Source organism: Lutra lutra, chromosome 3, assembly GCF_902655055.1.
Source record: "Lutra lutra chromosome 3, mLutLut1.2, whole genome shotgun sequence".
NCBI lineage: Eukaryota > Metazoa > Chordata > Mammalia > Carnivora > Mustelidae > Lutra > Lutra lutra.
Genome location: NC_062280.1, coordinates 27,870,853 through 27,878,547, shown reverse-complemented (window position 1 = coordinate 27,878,547; position 7,695 = coordinate 27,870,853).

Here is a 7,695-nt window from a genome sequence, read left to right as displayed (position 1 = left end):
CCACCACCCAATTACCCCCATCCCCCCCTCTATCTCCCTTCCAGCAACCCTCAGTTTGTTCCTTATAGTTAAGAGTCTTTTATGGTTTGCCTCCTTCTCTATTTTCATCTTATTTTATTTTCCTTCCCTTTCCCCATGTTCATCTGTTTTGTTTCTTAAAATTCTTGATGTCTCTCATTCAGTGGAGAAACATTTGGTAAACCTGTTGCTTGCAGTATCTTGGGAGGTGGATTATGTACCTGTATAAGAGCTAAGTCTATGTAAAAATCCTGTGTCACAAACCACACAAAGCTCAGTATACACAGAAGTAAGCATTTGTTTCTTTATTCATGTACCTACAAGTTGTCTAGATTCAGCTGATCTAAAACTGGGTCTGGCTGGGCTTACTGCCAATGGTATATTGAGCATATCTACCTTATGTGATTCTCCAAGTCCTTGGAGCAGTGGTTAACAGAAGCATGTTCTTCTTGGGATGAAAAGTAAGAGTAGGGAGATACACCCCTCCCACAGAGTAGGTCAGAGAAGCAGTGGATATTTGCTAAACCATGACCTGATCTCCCATAGGATCTAATGAACTTGTGGCTTTAAGTGAGTAAAGTGGGAAAGAGCACAACAATTGTAGTCATGTGTGTTGTTTTATTTGTGGTCCAACAGTAAGTAGATGCTTGCCTTGGGCAAGCCACAGTTTCTCTAAGTCTCATTTAAAAACAGTGAAAAGCAAGCCAGTAGTTTTTGCAAGGAATGGAAATTCTAGCTAGCTCAAATAAAGGTAGTGATTGGGTAATGGTGTTTTTCATCAGAAACATTTTGTGGAGTCCAAGGGAAACTTAACTCTAACTGGGACTTAGAACAGAGGAATTGGCAGCCCAGGGGATCCACTGTGCCCTCAAGATCTTCAGTTGATTGTTCTGCAATTAATTTGCCTTAGTTGAACCCCTTAGTTGTGTCTGTTTCTGTTCTGGTGAACTTAAGTTACATGTGTCTTTGCGTATAGACACACTTGTATTGCAATCTTATATCCACACAACACTCCCAAATCTTTCTATGACATAGGAATAGAATTCATTTTGCTATTTGGATATAAAGGGGGATTAAAAAAAGAGTTGTTCAACCTGCAAATCTTCAGTAGAGTTAACGAAAGTAGAGTTAACTAAGTAGAGTTAACTAAAAATACGATATTTGGTGCAAGAATAGTTTTTCCTAAACATTTGTCAAGCTGTGGCATTTCAAGTTTGGGTTGGTGTGAGACCAAACAGGAATTGTATTCACCTAGAGATTAGGTGACCATGAATACACAAACCCTGAGAAAATATCAGGTTATGCAGGAAGATTTGGGTTGGGGGGGTGGAGTTTAAATTACTTTTGCCTGAAACTGATTAGTTCTATTCCAGATCCAGGTGACCAATGTTCTTATTCTGGGCCTTCCACTTCAGAGGACACTTTTCTGGATCTCCTCCAGCTGGGACCCTGCCTTTTGGAGTAAGGAGTTTTCAGTCAGTGATATGCACATCTGGGACATATGCCCTTCATGGAATTCTGGAATCTCCTGTCCAAATGGTTTCAAGCTGGTTTCTTAGGTCTGCACGGGTCTCTTGCCTAAGACCCTCTGAAAAGTGGATCACCCTACCAGTGTGTATACTTCTAGGCTAAAGGAGTGGCTAAGGAGATTTGGTAACAGGGATGTGGATATAAGTTGAGGGTTGGACCCTAAGATTACTACATTCATACATGTGAGCCCTTCCTGGTGTTGGATGGAGCCTGGGATGGGAAGAGAAAGGGTGTGGACAGAAGCTTCCATTGGTAATTTTACCCCAGACCCTGAAAATCTGAGAGGAAGGTTTATATCTGAAGGACAGGGAGGCCGCAGCTGACATGCCACATAATATAATTTCAGGAGCATTGCAAAGCCCTGCCTATAATACAGGGAATGGTTTAGGCAAGCCTGTCCTGAGAATTAGCCACAAACCTCCTTCCTAACTAGTATAGTAATGAGGCAGCAAGAAAAATCCAGCTACAATTTTAATTTTCAAAAACTCATTATGCATTATGATCTTGTAAGAAAAATATTCCATATGCAGCCATCTGTAAAGTGAAATAGGCAAGACTGGTTTCTCACATAAGGCAGTAATTTCTCCATTTGGAATGCTAACAATGTTCTCCCCTTGGAAAGTTTATAGAGCTATATCCTGCTTGTATGCCTTTAATACAGAAATGTTAAATATTTTAAAATAAACTTTCTTTAATAGGCTAGAAATACATATCCTCCAGGTCTTTTGCTTCTTTAAACATCCTCAGGGTTATAAAATCCCCTGGGTCGGACCGAGTGCCATGTCAGGGTGTGCCCATCTCACTTAGTTTTGGGGGTTCTTTCTGGTTCATGGGGCTGCAGCTGGGGCAGGGAGAGGATTCTGGGCATCATTCCTCATTTATTTGTGTCTGTCATCTATCCACATTCTTCCTGCTGCTTGACGGAGTGAACCGAACGCTTTCCAGCTTCTGTGCTTATTTTTCTTTACCCAAAGAGGGTTAAACTCCCCATTATGTGGGCACCATCCACACAGGACTCTTTCTGTACAAAGCAGTGTTTAAACTCTCATCCCCCACTACACCCCACCCTTCTCCAGGATTCCTTTCCTGACTGTAGAGAGGAAAGAGCGCTGGGCTTGGAACCAGGTGGCCAAGATTGCAAATCCAAAGCCCTTCATTGACTAACTGGGTAATGTTGGGCAAGTCAGTCCAAAAACTCATATTAGAGAGAAGCCAGGCCTTCATTTATCCCATTTATTCTCCTGTAGGAGAAGCACCAGGAAAACAAAGATGAAACACCTAGGTAAACAGAGAGTGAGCAATTTACCTTGCAATTTCGTAAAGAGATTAACACCTACCTTGTCTTTCTCCCAGGCAAGTAGTGAGTAGAGATTAGTAACACCTACCTTGTCTTTCTCCCAGGTGAGTAGAGAGTCGGACTGTTCTAACTGGTCTGCAGATACAAGCGATCAATTATAGTGGAATAGGAGAGTGTCAAAAAAGACGGGCTATTTCAGAGTTCAGTACACAGTTGGTGTGCAATAACTGCTTGAGCCAAGTAAATCTACCTTTCCAGTATTTGTAACTGTTGTTTATTTTTTGTAATCTCACCCACAACTTCCTTTAAAAATATACACAAGAGTGCAAGGAGGTTGAAGTGAAATACAATAAACTTTGTTTTGATGATTTGAAAATGGGAGCCCCCTGGAATATTTCAAAACCAGGCTCAGGACCTCAACCTTAGAATAAGTAGATGGTCTCTCACATTCAGAGGGGAGGAAAACAGTAGGGGATCTCCAGTCTAACAAGAGATCATTGTATAGGATGGGACAATGGGGTCAAGACTTAATATCAGAATAATCTGAATACAAATCATGACATAGAAAGAGGAAATTTTCCAACTCTACAAACTCTATGAGCCATTGATTGGAGTTACAGATACGCTCCTCTCTCAGCAGAGATGATTAAGACCATATGTGAAGATAAATATTCTGGTTGGAGCAAGATAGGAAAAAAAAAACCAAGAGCACGTCAGTGGGGTACCTCATGGACTGCTGTGTTTCCACCCACACTAAAGAATACTCAAAACCGCAGGAGGTTTAGATACTATTCGCCCTTTCATTTGCTCATTTATTCAACAAATATTTATTGAGTGCCTGCTGTGGGCTGGGAATTCAGAAGGAAGCAAAATCTGGCGTGGTTCCTGTTTTCACGTATGTTAGTAAAGGACACTGACATTAATCAAATAACCCTCACACAAACCATCTTTAGCTTTGGTGGTGATAGTTGCTGGGAAGGTGAGGCACAGGATATAGAAAGAGGCCACGCAGAAGAGACTTGACCTTGAGAGAGAAGACATAGTAGGCTCTGCTGAGGCTGCAAGGATTGACCTCTGCTCCCATTGTCACATCTCTTTCTCTGCACCTTCTGCCCTTCTCTTACATATCTTAGGGGCCTTTGTGACTACATTGGGCCCTTTTGGACCCAGGATAATCTTCCCACTTCAAGGTCCTTAACTGACTCACATGGACAAGGTCCTCTTTGATTACATAAGGTAACATAGTCATAGGTTTGGGGGATTAGGATGTGGATGGACTAGCTTTGGGGAGTCATGATTCTGCCACAACACCAGAACATCTGTATTTAAACTTGAGGAGGAATGGGAGAATAAGTAATATGTGAGAATCCATTTTCAGCTTTAACCAACTGGAGACCATAGCCTAACTGCATCAAGCTCAGTGAAGAAAAGTGTTGGGGGGCCCCTGGGTAGTTCAGTTGGTTAAGTGTCTGCCTTCGGCTCAGGTCATGATGTCAGGGTCCTGGGATCAAGCCCCATATTGGGGTCCTTGCTCAGTGAAGAATCTGCTTGTCCTTTTGCCTCTACCTCCCACCCCCTGCACTTGTGTTCTCTCTCTTGTGTTCCCTCCATCTCAAAGAAGAAAGAAAGAAAGAAAAAGAAGAGAGAAAGGAAAGAAAGAAAGAAAGAAAGAAAGAAAGAAAGAAAGAAAGAAAGGGAGGTAGGTGTAGGGAAGTAGGCTTTCAGCAGGAGCAGTGCTAAGTAAATGAGATGCAGAGCCAGAACCTAATGCTTGAATGAAATGTTTATGGTGTATAAGCCTGGTCCACTCTAAAGGGAAATAAAATTCTTGATAATCCAATGGATTTGCAAATTGATTTGAAAGTACATGGATTCTGGCACTATGCCTTGCCATGTATATAACGAGACTGCTTGTGACAATCCCAGGGTGTTATTTCTCTAAATGCATCACCCCTGCCCTTGGAGGGAGTCTGGTTTCCTGCTCCTTCGAAGATTCCAAGTGTGTGCTATTTACAATCTGCTCCTTACACAAACCTCTTCTCAGAAGAATCTATATTTAATCATATAGTATGTTTCCCTAGTAGGATTTTTCCAGTTCTAGTTTTCCCAGTTTGCTTTCATGGTAATACTTTTTTCCTTTCCTCCTCGCCTTCTTCAGGCATAAAACATGACTGCCCCCTACAACGCCCAGCACTTGATGGAAAACTCAAGGGTCTTCAGAAGCAGAAATCAAGGGAGAGTAGAGAAGAGATTCCACATGGCACCTCCTGTGCCTGGTAGGCTCAGTGGCAGCTGCTGTTGTCAGTGCTTTGCTAATGTTGACCCAAGGCTTCTTCTACTTACCACCTGTTGGCAGGGTATGGGGAAGAGACCCTTCACATTCTCCTAACCTGCAAGAGGCAGAAAATCATATCCTATCTCAGGAGAGATGATGTGTGATAATGTATACAAAGCACTTTGAACAGGCCTGACATCCAATAAGCTTTTAATAAATGTTCATCAAGGAGTAGGATGATGATGATCACCACCATGATTCCTCAACTATTTTAAATGTCTCTTCTGGTTGGGTTCTTGAGCTTCAAAGAGGTGGGGACACTTAAAAAAAATCTCTTAGTCCTTTTTCCTAATTATGCTGTATTGATAAATAAAATTCTAATAACTTACCCTGCCCCTTACTTATGGGCTACACGTAACATTTTTCTCAAATTTAGCTTCAATTCTTTGTTACTCATGTCTTGGTTGGTTTCCATCAGTTATCATCTCTATGTGACTGGCTGCTGTGTGACGTTGCTTATCGTTTATGATCCTCTGAGGAGTAACTCTCAAGAGAGAACTCTATAGCTTCCAGTTCTTTAGATTGCATTCCTCCCAAAGCACTTCCTTCAAAAGTGAACTGTGAAACATGTTGAGCAGTTCTGGCTTAAATCAGCAGGTTATGTATTTCCCTTCTCCTCATAAGTTGGACAGTTCAAAGTGGGTTGTGAAGATGACCTGCTAAATGTTCTGTCCCCCAAATAACAAAGTTGATTAGAGACAGAGCAGTGTCTCAGATTTTCCTGAAGACCCCTTCATGACCCTTCTGCTCTTTCATGCCTTGCCCCCAAGGAGCCCTTTCCCATCTCCCTCAGAGGGTCTAAATGCTTGTTTACAAGATTCACAGAGGGAAGGAAGAAAAAGAACACCAAGATGATGGTTCATTGCTCAATGCAGCCCCTGACAACAGAACCCCCTGGCTTCTTCTCTTTGCTGCCCATAAACTGCTCTGTAAAAATTAAAAAGCGTAAATTTACAGGGCCCAAGAGGGGCTAAAAGGTAAAGACCCATCTCCAACCAATGGGTCAGGCATACTGATGAAGCAGGAATATGAGGCCTTGCCAATTTCTGGCCAATAAAATATCTTCCCTACTTTCCCAGATCCTTGACCTTCTCTTTCCCACGCAAAACTAAGTAGAGACACAAATGAAGGGGAAAGTTCAGCAAAAAAGCAGCAAAACAAAGCAAAATACCCAGCATTCCCTGGCCTTGTAGGGAAATAGTTGGGTCATAGTGGCCTCCCTCCTGGGCCCTTTATTCCTCTGTGGATCCATTGGCCACCCTGCCTGATTAAGCACATCGTGATTTTCCATTTCAGGGAAGCCCGGGTTGGTCACTAGCAAAGATTGTTGCCAAAAGACTTCCAGCTGGAAATAGAATCCTAAGGTCCTGTGGAAATTGGGGAGACAAAGTGAATCCTGTAGGGTGATAGAAGAGACACAGGAAGAGGCTTGAGAGACATGTCTGGGCCCTGCCAGCTTTGTGATCAGCAGGCCACTTTAAAATCCTTAAGTCTCCGCTTCCTCATCCCTAAAAAGAGGGCAGCGGGGCTGGAATCGATCTTGTGATTTCTTCATCTGATATCCCCCAGTTCTGAAGCAGGTCTGAGACCCAGGGCAGAAGGGGTATCAGGAACTGGCAGGGTGAACAAATGGAACAATATGGGACTGAAGCTCTGAGCCTTTGGCTTAACCATCTGTATGACCAACACCAACTGCATGTTGCCCATTTATCCATTTATCTAACTCTGATCAAGATTACACTGACTTGTGTTCACATGGCCAGAATGCTTCCAGTTTTCTGAGTTTGAGACAGAGAGTTGAGAGCAAGGGTGAGAAGGAGTGAAGGAGAATGAGAGAGGATGGGTGAACCTGGATTAGGTAAGAGGAATAACTCTTATGGAGGTACCAAATACTGGGACAGACAGAGTTATGATAATGTGCCTTGGTTTCTCCTTTGAGGATAAGAAGTATCTTCTCTGTAACTTAAGGATACAACTGGTTACCCACCCCACACAAACTTCCCAAGGAGGCTATGAATTTGAGTCATCTTGTGGCATGTTGTATACATGGAGCTTAGTGGTGGAGGAAGTTTAGATGAGTTACTATTTGGGTAGTGAGCTGTTGCAGAGTTATCTACCAAAATTGAATTTGATGAAAACAGATATGCCATTCCCTTGACCCAACAGCTAGAACACAGAGAAGGCATCAGTTAAGCCATTGGGTGGGCTTGGTGTGAAACTGAGAGATAATTGTTCAAGGTTCATCCAGACCAAAATGTAGATGTAGAACAGGGATGGTTCTAAATGGAGTTTTCAAGGAAAGGGAAGGTCAAGACAGCCTTCCAGAGATGTACCAACTCTAGGATGCTGGATGCAGCGCAAGAAATACCTAACCAAAGATAAGTTCTAGTTTCTTCCTAGATACTCTCTGAAGTTCAGAAAATAAAAGTAGTTCATTTAAGGCCACATAACTGGTTAATTGATGGGCTGAAATTTATATCCAAATTCATTCACTCCTTTGCCAATAGGTATCAAG